Here is a 15,121-nt window from a genome sequence, read left to right on the forward strand (position 1 = left end):
TCTATATATTCGCTCCCTGTACTCCCTGTACTCAGCATCTCTATATATTCGCTCCCTGTACTATGCATCTCTATATATTCGCTCCCTGTACTCTCTGTACTCAGCATCTCTATATATTCACTCCCTCCTCAGACATGCTCCCTGTACTCCCTGTACTCAGCATCTCTATATATATCTCTCTGTACTCAGCATCTCTATATATTCGCTCCCTCCTCAGACATACTCCCTGTACTCAGCATCTGTACTCTCCTCAGACATGCTCCCTGTACTCCATGTACTCAGCATCTCTATATATATCTCTCTGTACTCAGCATCTCTATATATTCGCTCCCTCCTCAGACATGCTCCCTATACTCCTTGTACTCCCTGTACTCAGCATTTGTACTCTCCTCAGACATACTCCCTGTACTCCCTGTACTCAGCATCTCTATATATTCATCCCAGTACTACTCAGCATCCCTGTACTCCCTGTACTCAACATCTCTATATATTCGTCCCTGTACTACTCAACATCTCTATATATTCGTCCCTGTACTCAGCATCTGTACTCTCCTAAGACATGCTCCCTGTACTCCCTGTACTCAGCATCTCTATATATTCGCTCTCCTCAGACATACTCCCTGTACTCCCTGCATCTCTATATATTCGCTCCCTGTACTCCCCCTGTACTCAGCATCTCAATATATTCGCTCCCTGTACTCTCAGATATTACTGCATCTCTATATATTCGCTCCCTGTACTCCCCTTGTACTCAGCATCTCTATATATTCGCTCCCTGTACTTTCAGATATTACCCTGTATTTCGTCCCTGTACTACTCAGCATCTCTATATATTTGTCCCTGTACTCAGCATCTGTACTCTCCTCAAACATGCTCCCTGTACTCCCTGTACTCAGCATCTCTATATATCTCTCCTCAGACATGCTCCCTGTACTCCCTGTACTCAGCATCTCTATATATTTGCTCTCCTCAGACATGCTCCCTGTACTCCCTGTACTCCCTGCATCTCTATATATTCGCTCCCTGTACTCCCCCTGTACTCAACATCTCTATATATTCGCTCCCTATACTCTCAGATATTACCCTGTACTCCGCCTGTACTCAGCATCTCTATATATTCGCTCCCTGTACTCTCAGATATTACCCTGTATTTCGTCCCTGTACTACTCAGCATCTCTATATATCCGTCCTGTACTCAGCATCTGTACTCTCCTCAGACATGCTCCCTGTACTACTCCCTGTACTCAGCATCTCTATATATCTGTCCTCAGACATGCTCCCTGTACTCCCTGTACTCAGCATCTCTATATATTCGCTCTCCTCAGACATGCTCCCTTCTCTCCTCAGACATTCTCCCTGTACTCCCTGTACTCAGCATCTCTATATATTCGCTCTCCTCAGACATGCTCCCTGTACTCCCTGCATCTCTACCTGTACTCCCCCTGTACTCAGCATCTCTATATATTCGCTCTCCTGTACTCCCCTCAGACATGCTCCCTGTACTCCCTGCATCTCTATATATATTCGCTCCCTGTACTCCCCCCTCCCCCTGTACTCAGCATCTCAGCATCTCTATATATTCGCTCTCCTCAGACATGCTCCCTGTACTCCCTGCATTTCTATATATATTCGCTCCCTGTACTCCCCCCTCCCCCTGTACTCAGCATCTCTGCATCTCTATATATTCGCTCTCCTCAGACATGCTCCCTGTACATACTCCCTGCATCTTTATATATATTCGCTCCCTGTACTCCCCCTGTACTCAGCATCTCTATATATTCGCAGCATCTCTATATATTCGCTCCCCCTGTACCCAGTACTCTCAGATATTACCCTGTACTCCCCCTGTACTCAGCATCTCTATATATTACCCTGTACTCCCCCTATACTCAGCATCTCTATGAAATTTTATTTCTTCTAATTTCATTCTCTCTCCTTCGTTTTAAATTGATAGGTACAAAGATTAACATCATTCTTAAATATGTCGTTTTAAATTGATAGGTACAAAGATTAACATCATTCTTAAATATGTGGGTTCAAATTAATTTGATAACATTATATATATATATTTTTGAATGGTATGTTCAAACATACTTTCTCAACCTAACGAAGCACAAAGAAGCTCAATCTCATAACTTCCCACATGAGAGAGGTCACTACATGCCATCTGAGCACAAGATGCTTGGCTATCGGCTGATAACATTATATTTAATTGTGGGAAATTCCCCCAACAGGAATGGATGTTTTCAAACTCCGATCCACAAATATTAGTTAGTTTAGTATTTTTTTTTTTTTGAATTTGTTTTCTTCAATTCTGTTATTAACGAAAATTAGTTTGTTTTGGGCTAGTAATGCTTAAATAATTAATACTATTTTAAATTTGCAAAATTTTATAATTTATTGTATTTTATAAAATTTATTTACACCGTTTGAACTACAAATTTTTAAAATGAATCCAATAATACTTAAGTTTATCATTAGCAATATGCTAAAATCATAATTATTATATTATATAATACTTAATTTGATTTACAATAATGATAGCCCAAAATACTAGATTATAATAGAGTGAATTCCATTTTTGGTCCTACTGTTATAGGGACGTTTTCAATTTCAATCAACTTTAATTTTTTTTGCCACTTTACAACCACTGTTATTGAATGTGTTCCACTTTTAGTCCACCGTTAATATTTCCGTCAAGAGGCCGTATAATCAAAAGGTATTTTGGTCTTTTTATATTTGTCTCTTTTCTTTTAATCCAGGCGCTTCGTCCTCCTCCTCCGATATTCGAAGATGGCTCTTCGAACAACGAGAATGGGAAGCCAAAGCTACATCGTTTCGTTCGTTCCAACATGGGCCGGCGAGGTTTCTTAGGTTTTAGGTTTAATGTTCTCATTTCTTTAGTCAAACATAGTATTGGATGAGAAGAAAGGTCAAAATACCCCTAGATTACACGGCCTCTTAATGGAAATACTAACGGTGGGACTAAAAGTGGAACACATTCAATAATAGTGGTTATAAAGTGGCAAAAAAATTAAGATGGACTAAAATTGGAAACGCCGCCCCTATAACAGTAGGACAAAAAATGGAATTCACTCATTATAATACTATGAACCATTGTCCACTTTTAAAATAAACTAAATTACATTATTTTTTCTGTTTAAAAAATATATATATTTTTCAACTTAAATATTTTACTAAAATAAAACTAATATATAAAAATAAATCATTAAAAAATTCTAATTAAAATATTTAAAACAACACTTATATTGATATTTATATTTTAAAGTTTTAAGTTAACATACAATTATATTAAATCTTTTTGGTTCATTTTCAAAATATTGTACATTCATATAGAGTAAAAGACATTTTTGGTCCTAGACTTATAGTGGCTTGGACAATTTTAGTCTTTTATAAAAAATTTTGTCTTTTTATGGACAGAGTTATTGTGGCGAGGACATTTTTGGTCCTCCGTCTATATTTCTGTTAGATAACCGTATGAGAGAAGGGCAATTACGTCAATTTAGGCTATCTCTTTATTGTGAGATGGACGATTTTGGTCCCACAACCATGCCTTTACTCTAACCCTCATTTATTTGTAGTTTTGCACTACGAAATGCTCTGCCCACAACCATACCTTTACTGCAACTTGGACTCTCCGACTCCTTCGAATTATGACCGAGAAGAAAACAAAACACACATAGATATAATAGATAGAAGGAGATAGCCTAAATTGATGTAATTACCCCTCTCTCAGACGGTTATCTAACAAAAATATAGACGGGGGACCAAAAATGTCCTCGCCACAATAACTCTGTCCATAAAATGACAAATTTTTTTATAAAGGACTAAAATTGTCTAAGCCACTATAAATCTAGGACCAAAAATGTCATTTACTCGTTCATATATATATATATATATATATATATATATATATATATATATATATATATATATATATATATATATATACATATATATATATATATATATATATATATATATATATATATATATATATATACATATATATATATATATATATATAGGGTTAGGTTCAGTTGAGAACACTACCTATCATGAGAACTTTGGACTAATTTCTACCTTGGATTAAATGGGATTTATGACTTGATTATTTTATGAGGTTAGAAATATTACTTGATTATTTTATGAGTTTAGAAAATTTAAGCATAATTAATGCGGTGATGTGGCAATTGAATTAAGGAAGGAGGGTTTTAAGGTAAGAGTAATTCTATATGGTGCGAAATGTTTACTCCCAAAGTAAACTCTCTGAGCTGGCTTCATTAGCTGGCGCTGTCACATCAACTTTTCTTCATTTTTTAAAAAAAATTAAAGTCTTTTGGTTTCTTCCTTGAGAAGATATATTTGGCGCCCAAACACAGCCATTTCACTGTTTACTGCTTTTCTCCATTTCATTATTCCATAAAACAAAGCTTGGGAGATCAGACGAAAGTCATTAACATCAAATAGTGCCTAAGAGCCATTAACATCAAAGAAGATTAAAGAATGCTTCAGTACTAGGTATGTTTACAGTATATGCTATTTCATTTATATTTTAAATAGTTTAAATCATAAAATTTTATATTTGTTGTAAAAGAATACAGAACACTGCAATTAACATTATGTATTTATTATCCACAAATCACATGCTATTTTTTCTTAATAAATGAGTTTTGTTGTAACATTGCCTATTATTATTGGTTGTATTTGTAGATATGGATGATGAAGAAAAGTTAAATGAACCCAAGGTTGAAATGGTATTTCAATCCAAGGAAGAAGTTTTTACATTTTATACAAATTATGCAAAGAAAATAAGATTTGGTATAGTAACGAGAAGCTCAAAACGCGGAGATGATGGAAATTTAAAGTATTTCACTTTTGCATGTGCTAAAGCACATAGAAAAGAATCAACAAGTAAAAATTTGTTATCGTCAAAGCTCTCGACAAAAACGAGTTGTCAAGCTAAAATAAGATTCAAAAGGTGTGACGATGAGAGTTGAGATAACAACCGTTGAGCTTAGTCATGATCATGATTTGAGTCTGGGGAAAGCACGTCATTTGAGATGTCATAGGAAGCTAAATGAGCAAGTGAAAAGGGGACTTGATATAAATGGTCAAGCAGGTATTGCTCCACACAAGAACTTGCATTCTCTTGTTGTAGATGCAGGAGGTTATGAGAATGTCACATTTAATGAAATGGATTGTCGCAATTATATTGACGAATTGAGAAGGAAAAGGCTTGGTGTAGGGGATGCAGAAGCCGTTTGTAAATAATTTGCTAAAATGCAACAAAGCTATCCAAACTTCTTTTATGTGATGGATGTTGGTGAATATTCTCAGTTACGAAATTTTTTTAGGCTGATGGGAGGAGTAAGGCTGGATATGAATCTTTTGCTGATGTGATTACCATTGATACAACTTATCTCACAAATAAGTATGATATGCCTTTTGCTCCTTTTGTGGTAGTAAACCACGATGGACAATTTGTATTGTTTGGTTGCGGGTTGTTGAGCACAGAGGACACTAACTCATTTGTGTGGTTATTTCAATCTTGGTTAAATTGCATGTCAGGACGCCATCCGAAAGCCATTATTACAGATCAATGTAAGGCCATGCAAAATGCTATTGCGATTGTATTTCCAAATACAAAGCATAGGTGGTGTTTATGACATATCATGAAAAAGCTTCCTGAAAAGTTGAGGGGATATTCTAAATATGAAGAAATAAAGGAAGCCTTGCAAAGTGTTGTTGGGTGCCTTGCAAAGCCTTGCAAAGGAAGCTTCCTGAAAATTGATGGTCACTATTGATTGACACATATGATCTCAATGAGAATGATTGGTTAGAGGGGTTATAAAAGAAAGACAATGTTGGGTTCCTACATATGTGAAATATACATTTTGGGCGGGCATGTCTACTACTCAATGAAGTGAAAGCATGAATGTTTTTTTTTTTTTTTTTTTTTTTTTTTATGGATATGTCAACTCTAAGACAATTTTGAAGGTGTTTGTTGAACAATATGAAAAGGCATTGGAAAGTAAAGTAGAGAAGGAGAAAGAAGCAGATTTTCATTCTTTTAACTCTATATATGAATGTCTTAGTAATTATGAGATGGAAAAACAATTTCAATGATTTTATACAAATGGACAATTTAGAGAGTTCCAAGATGAGTTAAAGGGGAAATTTTATTACTATCATTCTCTAATAAGAGATGAAAATCCAAGTTTTGTGTATGAAGTTGTAGAAGATGTAAAAGTTGGAGACAAAAGAAGAGATGTTAAGTTCATGGTTGCTTTTAATGAAGTTGAGTGTGAAGTCAAATGCAATTGCCACTTGTTTGAATTCAGGGGAATTTTATGTAGACATGCTCTTTTGGTGCTCATTTTAAGAAAGGTGAGTGAAATCCCTTCTAGATACATTTTGTCTCGATGGAGAAAAGATTTGAAACGTGGATATACTTGTATTAGAAGTAGTTATAAGTTGTCTTGTAAAGAAACACAAAGATGTGAACAAATGTGTGATGCATTTCGTGAGGTTGCTATTCTTGCCGCAAGTGAAGATGAAGAATATAAGCGTGTGATGAATGGCATAAAAGAGCTAAAATCATCGATCATGAATGATGAAGTAATTAATAGCACCACACAAGCATCATGTTTACCACCAGATAATAAAGTTGACAAGCAAAATATGTCAAAGTGGTACAAATAAGGTTTTAAGTCCATTAGTTACTAGAAGAAAATGTCGTCCTCCAACTAAAAGAAGAGTTTCAAGGTTGGAAAAAGTGGTGGAAAGTCTTAAAAAGAAAAAGAAAAAGAAACAAGTTGAAGAGAAGGATCCAAAGATATCATGGCAAAGACAAGTATGATATGTTTATTAATTAGACATCATTTGTTTATATTTGATCAAGTAGTTTATATTCACTCCTTCATTTATTTAATGTTGTAGAGTTCTATAAGTTATGATGATATTAATTGTGTACCTATTCCATTGTCTCCTCATAAAGTCGGTGAAATGGGGACACAAGAAAGTTTTGTAACAACAAGCCCAATGATGCCTTTGTATGGATTTTACATGGTTTGCCAACGCAATGTAATTACTATGATTATTTAATTTATGTATTACTTGCTTTATACTTTGTTAAAAAGAATTGTTTGATATTGATAGGTGATTCCGACATCACTAGATGGAGGTCATTATATTCCTTACTCTTCTACTTCAAACAACTAGCTCAATAGTGACATTCAACTTCAAGCTCAAGTATACTTTGTTTTGTATTTATTTGTGAGTTATCACTTACACAAATGGTATACTGCTACTTTACTAAATATATATATTTTGCTAATTTATAGGTCCACTTTAATCAAGTTTGGAGAGGAGTATATGGTACAGGAAATATAGAACTGAACCAAAATATGTCACAGGTAATAATATGTTAGTGCATATGGAGTTATCATTCTTAATTTTATATTCACTTTATTTGTATAATTTACTTGTAATAAAATTTTATTTCATTTGTTTTACTTTTACAGTCAAATCAATTCTTTGGTTCAAATGTTAATCCTCCTATATAGTTACTACTATGAGGGAGTTGTTGTAAATGAAGATGAAGATGGAGATGGAGTAACTTTATGATATTTTGCTACTGTAACTATAGTTAATTAAATATGTTCTATTTTGTTGTTGTAAATGAATTTAAATTTATGATATTTTGCTATTATAAAGGGAGCCAAGTCTATGTTGTATGAATTCTGTTAAGGGAAAAAAAGGATTCTATGTTATATAACATCTAAGGGAAACTAATGGATTCTTGAGAACTTGAGAAAATTATGTAAGTTATAATACTCTATTGTACAAGTTCTAGCACCCTAAAAAAGAAAACAATAGCATCCCGGAAACAAGAAAGAAAAAATATCATCATGTGCCAAAACCCTTCAACTAACCATTTCATTATAAGGCAAAATATCTTATTACATATAAATACTCAAGAGATACACAAAATTACCACAATAAGAAAAATCATAATTCTTATACATAATCACACTGCTCATCTCATTTGTAATAACATACAAAAGTCCTTGACATATGAATGCACTAGAATCCTCGAGTTTTTGGCTTGTTTTTTCTCCCTTGGCTGAAAGGAATAGGGCCTCAAATATTGTTGAGATAATTGATTTATAGATGCAATGGAGTGGCAATGCTTGGATAAGAAGCATAAATGCACAATGCCGAACTAAAATTGAAATTTAAATATCTAGCACTGATGGAGGGGAAGACCAAAACATCTGTATAGGCAATTGTGGTAAACTCCATAAACTGCAAAACATATGAAAGAATTTCAATTGAAGACAAAATCAAATATATACATGAAATTAAATTTAGAGTTTCAAATTAGATAAGAAAATAAAAGAAGAACAGAAAAAATTCAAGGAGGGGAGGAAATAATTTGAAAAGGAGAGAACTATTTTTTTCCTTAACCTATTTCTTACCAATCTCAAGAGAAAGGCATACTAAAATCAAATAAATAAGACAAAAAAAAAAACCACAGAATAAAAAATAAAAGAAGAGAGAATGAATACCTTGCAATCTGCTTTGAGCCTATGATTACTGCGTAAAAAGGCTTAAAATGGTAATTTGAAACTTGCAAATCTAGAGATCGACAAAATCTTTAAATTGTTAATATTGATTATCAAAATACAGAGAATAAACTTTGCGGATTGAAAAAGCAAAAATTTTAATCACCACTATAAAAAAAATAAAAAAAATAAAACTTTGCAAATTGAATAAACAGGGTCGTCGTCGCCTTTCATCACCACTATGATACCGCCAGAAAACCAAGGCTCGCCGGAGGAAGCTTGTCGAGAAGCTGCTGCGTGCTCACTGATCTGTACACACCGGAGGGAAAGGAAGGCCGAAGAAGGTCCAACCGTCGAAGGCAGTAGACGAGAGACAGCAAGAGCAGCATATCGGCGGCGCACCGAAGAGAAAGAGAGAGAGGAACGTACTGAGAAGAAATGAGATAAAAATGGAGGAGAGAGAGAAAGGGACGAGAAGAAACAACGCTAGAGAAGATAAGGGAAGAGAGAAAGAAGAGAGAGAGAGAGAAATAGGGCTGAGAACGAGTAAAAAAAATTGGAGCAATCTAAACCACATAAATTATTTTCATTTTTAATAAAAGGTAAATTACACGTCAGGGAGTTTACTTTGGGAGTAAACATTTCGCACCGTATAGAATTACTCTTAAGATAATTTGGTGTGCATTGTCATATGATCTGAGATTATATTCTTCTCAAATATATTATAACCTATAATGGTAACATACACATTTGCCCATAATAATATCATTTAGATCTAAGATTATATTTGCCAAATATGCATATAGGTGCACTGCACAAGTATAAAACATACGAATGAACAAATGTGCACTTAGAAAAATAGAGAATGGCTTACATTAGTAGCAGACATAGAAGTGCACATAGGGATACCTAACATGCACACACACAAATATGTAAATGGCTACGCAGAAAGAATGCACACATGGACGACAAAAAAATGCATAGATACGCAACAAAAGAATGCACACATGGACGACAAACATTGCACACGAGCGTTTTGCGGAGCACAAAATGTGTTGTCTACAAATGCACAATAACACATAGAGAGATATGAAAATGGCTACGCGTAAAGAAAAACAATGATCAAGAATCCTGCCAAAATTACTCCTCCTACAATCATGCATAAAATCCAAAATAACATGATTCCAATTAAAGACACAATTACTAAACACTCCCTACCTAAATATATTACAATTAAAAAAAATAAATAATCGAAAAAATCTAAACCACCCATCAAGAACACATCAACGCCCAAGATTAGTCCACAGTGTTCATTTGATCCTTTATATATATATATATATATATATATATATATATATATATATATATATATATATATATATATATATATATATATATATAGTTAATTCCACAATTGGTCCTCATTTTTTAATTTGGACAATTTTGGCACTTAATTATTAAAATCTTTACAATGTTGGTACTTCCGTCACAAGCTCGTTAAGTGGACGTCAAATGGAGGGGTAAAACTGTCCTTTCACCTGCTGAGTATATAATTCCTTGTCGTTCCTCTCTGTATACGCAAAATAAATCAAAATCCCAAAACTCTATACGCCACATATATCAAAATCCCCAACTCTCCTCCAGATCAGTGGTGAGCAGAAGTGGGAGATGGAGGAAAAGGGCGACACTTGGCACCGCGTTGAGCGGAGATCCAGGAAGTTCCTCAGGAGGTTCCAGCTACCGGAGAATGCTAATGTGGATCAAGTGAAGGCAAGCATGGATAACAGTGTTCTAACAGTCACAGTTCCAAAGGAGGAGGAGAAGAAACATCGTGATGTGAAATCCATCGACATTTCTGACTAATTTCTGACATTTGACTACATTTGCCCAATGTTTCGGTGTTAATAAGGTAGAAAATTTATGACAGTTGGTTGTGTTGTTTCTACTGTACTGAGAAGGCTTTCTTCAATGGTGGTGTTTGAAGTTCAATCCTACTTCTTGTAAAAGAATAAAACTCATAGAATTAGAAGAACATAGATTCTGATCCAAGAACGAAGTGAAACAGTTGTTAGAGAGATTAGAGTAGAGATTTGGAGTATTATTGTAAAGACCTTCTCCAGAGAGACAATCGAGGGCATTAGTGCCGTCGCCGGAGAGGAGGTGGCGCTGCCGCAACTCCTCCTCCTCCTCGAGGCGTCGTCGCTCCGCCCGGACGGTGGTTTTGATATCGTAGCGCTCGCCGACCAGCAGGTCTCACCGGAAGATGTGGAACAGGCTGGTCATCACTACAAAAAAAACACAAGAATAGCGACGGACGAATTCCGTCGCTAAATAGTAAAAATCCGTCGCTAGAGTTAATAGCGACGGATTTCGTCCGTCACAAAAAGCCTCGTCGCTAGACTTTAGCGACACAACTTTTTTCCGTCGCTAGCCAAAATACATTCGTCGCTATATTCCTTTCGACGACGGATTTGAAGACGACATTTGTGACCGAATAATGACGGAAATATCCGGTCGCTATAATTACCGACGGAAATTCCGTCGCTAAATTAACATGGAATCCGTCGTTACATTTCGTCTACAACATTCCGGCGACGACATCTGTAACGGCTTAGCTACGGATATTTCCGTCGCTACAATTCGCGACGGACATGACCGGCGCTACCTTCCGCCGTTATATTAACGACGAAAATTATCCGTCGCTAGTCTTTTATTATTATTTAAATTTAATGTAATTTAACTACAATTTAGTGACAAAAAATCCGTTGTTAAATTTAACTACGAATTTTTTCGTTGCTATTTCTTTGCCTTACTACCATATTTGTCCGCCGCTAAAATTTAAAAATTAATAAAATAACTATACCTGCTAATTAATATCTAATATCAGAAACATGCATTAAGCCTATAATATAGTACTTGAATAATATAATTATAAAATATACTATATTAAAGCATTCAAAGTGAATACAACAACAAAAGTATATTAGTATAATGTTACAACATTAGAACCACTACCAAATATATTAATAAACATAATCTAATCATCTCCTAAGTTTTCATCATTTGAATTGGCCGAATGTTGAGCTTGAGTACTTGGAATGGATAGCATGCCGTTGCGACGCAACTCATCCATCAAACTTGCAATTTGAGCTTGCATTTGAGCCTGAATTGGAGTTCTTTCAGCTTGTAGTTTAGCGTCCATCTCAATTCTTTCAGCTTGTAGTTTAGCGTCCATCTCAATTCTTTCAGCTTGCAGTTTAGCTTCTATCACAATTGCGTCCATCTCAATTCTTTCAGCTTGCAGTTTAGCTTCCATCACAATTCTTTCAGCTTGTAAACAATCATGCATATTTTCATAAACCTCCGGTACCCACAAATGATTTAGCCAAATAAAACACAAGGGCCAGTACCCACAGGCGGTTTAGCCGGCAAATAAACAACAAATGAAAATTTTGTAAGTTCAAAACAAACCTTAGCAACGCAAGAAGAACTTGAAGACCTTGTGAGTTCAAATTTGTCAAGCTCGCAATACCTAGTAGTCAACACGTTTACAATAGATTATTTATCCATAAGAAAATATCAAAACATATTAAATAAGTTTAGAAATTGACATCTTCTATAAAAGCTGTTTTCAACTTATTTTGAAACTATGTATTGAAACTGTACCCTTGAGCTAATCTACATGGGGATTGTGCAGTATTTATTGCCACAAACTCATAAAGCTGGTACAACTTTATAGTGCACCCTATCAATGTGGCTTAAGTAATAAACAGTGCAAACTACTGCAAACAAACTGAGGTCAAATACCCAAGGATACATGAATAAAAGATAGCACATCTATTACTATCATTGTGGCTTAAGTAATAAACAGTGCAACACTGCAACCAATGAACAAAGCATAGCAGAAAATCTCTATACAAGAATGTGAGAACTCCATCTATGTCTTCTGCAAACCTAGTCTACTATAATACAGCCTTCATATTTATCAAAGTGTATTACAGAAAAGGTAAGAAACAATATTTTCCATCAAAGCTATCCACATTTAGACAATTTACTCGAGAGAAATAGTAGATCCTTCACACAAGTCTCCATCCACCCAGGTGGAAAATGAATGCTAAATGCCTAATAAGTATTAAGAAAACATTATTTGTGTAATAACAATGAAATTAAGACCAGAACCGTGTCATTTCATATTATTTCAAATATTGCACTTACTTTTCTCATCTCATTCAATAAACCCAAAGGCCTCAATAAATTCATTGTACTCATTTACTTGTGGATTCAAATTGTTTGTACATCACACTGACAATGAATCATAATGAATCACACAACAAAACTAGCAGAAGCAATACCTGCACTTACAGTTGAAGCTGTTTCAAATATTCAATGGCTTGCTCCAATTGCTGAAAATTGAAAAAAGAATTGCAATTTTAGTGCCAATCAGCAAAATATTTAACAGGACAAAACCATACTCTTCAATTTTTAGTTTTAGCAGTCAATTTCACAATATATACTTGATGGGGCTGCAGTGTGTTCTTAGATAATGTTTAACACTAAACCTTGAGTTATATAGTACATGGATTAATAGATCATAAATTTTAATTTATATACTATACTGCCTGAGTTTTATTTTAACACTAAACTTTGACAAACAAGTATTAAATATTGACTGAAGGTTTATTCCTTAACTCAGGTGTATTAAATATTTCATTTATTTAGAGTTACTTATCCAACTAGTTAGAATACTTAACAAGCAAATAATTTAGTTAGTATGGGTTTCAGATTGTTTAATTTGGTGACTACTTGTGAAAACAAATTAGATAATGTCATCTAATTAGATATGCTTTATTGCTTTCACAATTATACAATGGTATGCTCTCTTGGCATCGTTTGGCTACAAGGTTCGACAATTGAAAGAACAAATAATGTATGGTGCAAGAAATGGTTCTAGTCAATGCTAGGGGAAAATGACTGCAAATTTACCAACTTTACTTCAAATTTACCAACTCCAAGTACACAGGCATTATTAGGTCCGAAGATAGAGAGAGATAACTCCAAGTACACTAAATATACAGGAAAAAAAAAACACAGAGAGATAATTTAAAACATTCCCATGACTGCAAAAAAAAAAAAAAAAAAAAAAAAAATACATTAAATCCCAGTTCATAACAGCAACAAATAGAAGAAGAATTGAAGAATTGAAGGTCATCCTGTTTGCAAATGAATTAATTATTGAATCGATTACCAGACATTATTGAATTATTGAATCAATTACCAAATAAACAGATAATTACAAAAAAAATGGTGTAATGAATTACCTAGAGCAACGGAGATAGGAGAACTGGAGTCGCTACTGCCTTCTGCCGGAGAAGCCGGGTATGGAGACCGGAATAGCGAGAAGGCAGAACCACCGGAGGGAGGAATTCCGCACCCGGTTCGAAGGGAGGAGGAAGAACCACCGAGTACGGAGACCGATACTGTCGGATGTGGTGGGCGGTGGGAGGAAACTAAATACGGTGGACGGTGGGCGGTGAGCGATAGACGATGGTCGGTGGTGGTCTGAGAGCGATGGGACCGGCGGAGGCCGGAGAGGGAGAAGTCTTCTGAGCGTCGTCTTGTGAATTTGTTAATTAGGAAGGGGTAGGTAGGGTTCTGAGCGACGGATAGTGTCGCTATTATTACATATATATGTTAAATTCCAATAAATAAGCTTAACGACGGAAATATATCCGTCGCTAGCTTATATATGTTAATATATCCACTAATTAAACTTAGCGACGGACAAGTATTCGTTGCTAGCTTATATAAGTTAAATCCCATGACTAAACCTAGCGATGGAATGTTATCCGTCGCTAGATTAGATATGTTAAAACCCAATAAATTAACTTAGCAACGGATGAATATCCGTCGCTAGCTTATATATGTCAATATCTCAAACCTAAACTTAGCGACGGACACATATCCGTCGTTAAAATGTTGAATAAAATTTGCGTGTCATGACTTTAGCGACGAATTTTTACATCCGTCGCTAGATAGCTACGGATTTTTATATCCGTCGCTATAATATAAACAAAAACAAATTTTTGTTGTAATATCTAGCGACGGATGCGTATATCCGTCGCAAGGTTGTAGCAATTAAAATAATGGCGTAACACCGTGAAAATTCCGTCACTAATCCGTCGCTAATCTGTCTCTATTTTTCGCACCAAAGTTTGCCGCTAAAATTAGCTACGTAATTACCGACGGTACTTTTCCGTCGCAACATCCGTCCCTAGTCCGTCGCCAGGTCGTCGCTAAATAATCATTTAACAAAAAAATTGAAATCGGTCACTAATATGTCGCTAATCGGTCGCTAATTTAGCAACGGAACGTATCCGTAGCTAAAACCGTCGCTATATTCGCGTTTTTTTGTAGTGCATCTTGTCGTAAATCTCGTCTTCCTTCATGTCCAGCAACGTGTTCATGGTGAAGCCCAGCTCAGCTATCTTGGCGCGGTGTAGTATCTGATGCCGTAGGGGATCTAGGGCGGC

At 35.2% G+C, this 15,121-nt stretch overlaps 1 long non-coding RNA gene across 2 annotated transcripts; it reads right to left on the reverse strand.

Moving 5' to 3' along the window:
- Positions 1-11,785: 11,785 nt before the first annotated feature.
- On the reverse strand, positions 11,786-14,238 carry LOC109174078. Of its 2 annotated transcripts, none has more exons than XR_002053001.1 (4): positions 13,910-14,238; positions 12,944-12,994; positions 12,063-12,123; positions 11,786-11,921 (listed from the first exon to the last, which is right to left on the reverse strand). It is a non-coding gene; the product is annotated as an uncharacterized LOC109174078 (long non-coding RNA). The 2 variants fall into 2 exon arrangements; XR_002053002.1 differs by having other exon boundaries at positions 11,786-11,952.
- Between the last annotated feature and the right edge of the window lie 883 nt (positions 14,239-15,121).

Source organism: Ipomoea nil, unplaced genomic scaffold, assembly GCF_001879475.1.
Source record: "Ipomoea nil cultivar Tokyo-kokei standard unplaced genomic scaffold, Asagao_1.1 scaffold0519, whole genome shotgun sequence".
NCBI classification, from domain to species: domain Eukaryota; kingdom Viridiplantae; phylum Streptophyta; class Magnoliopsida; order Solanales; family Convolvulaceae; genus Ipomoea; species Ipomoea nil.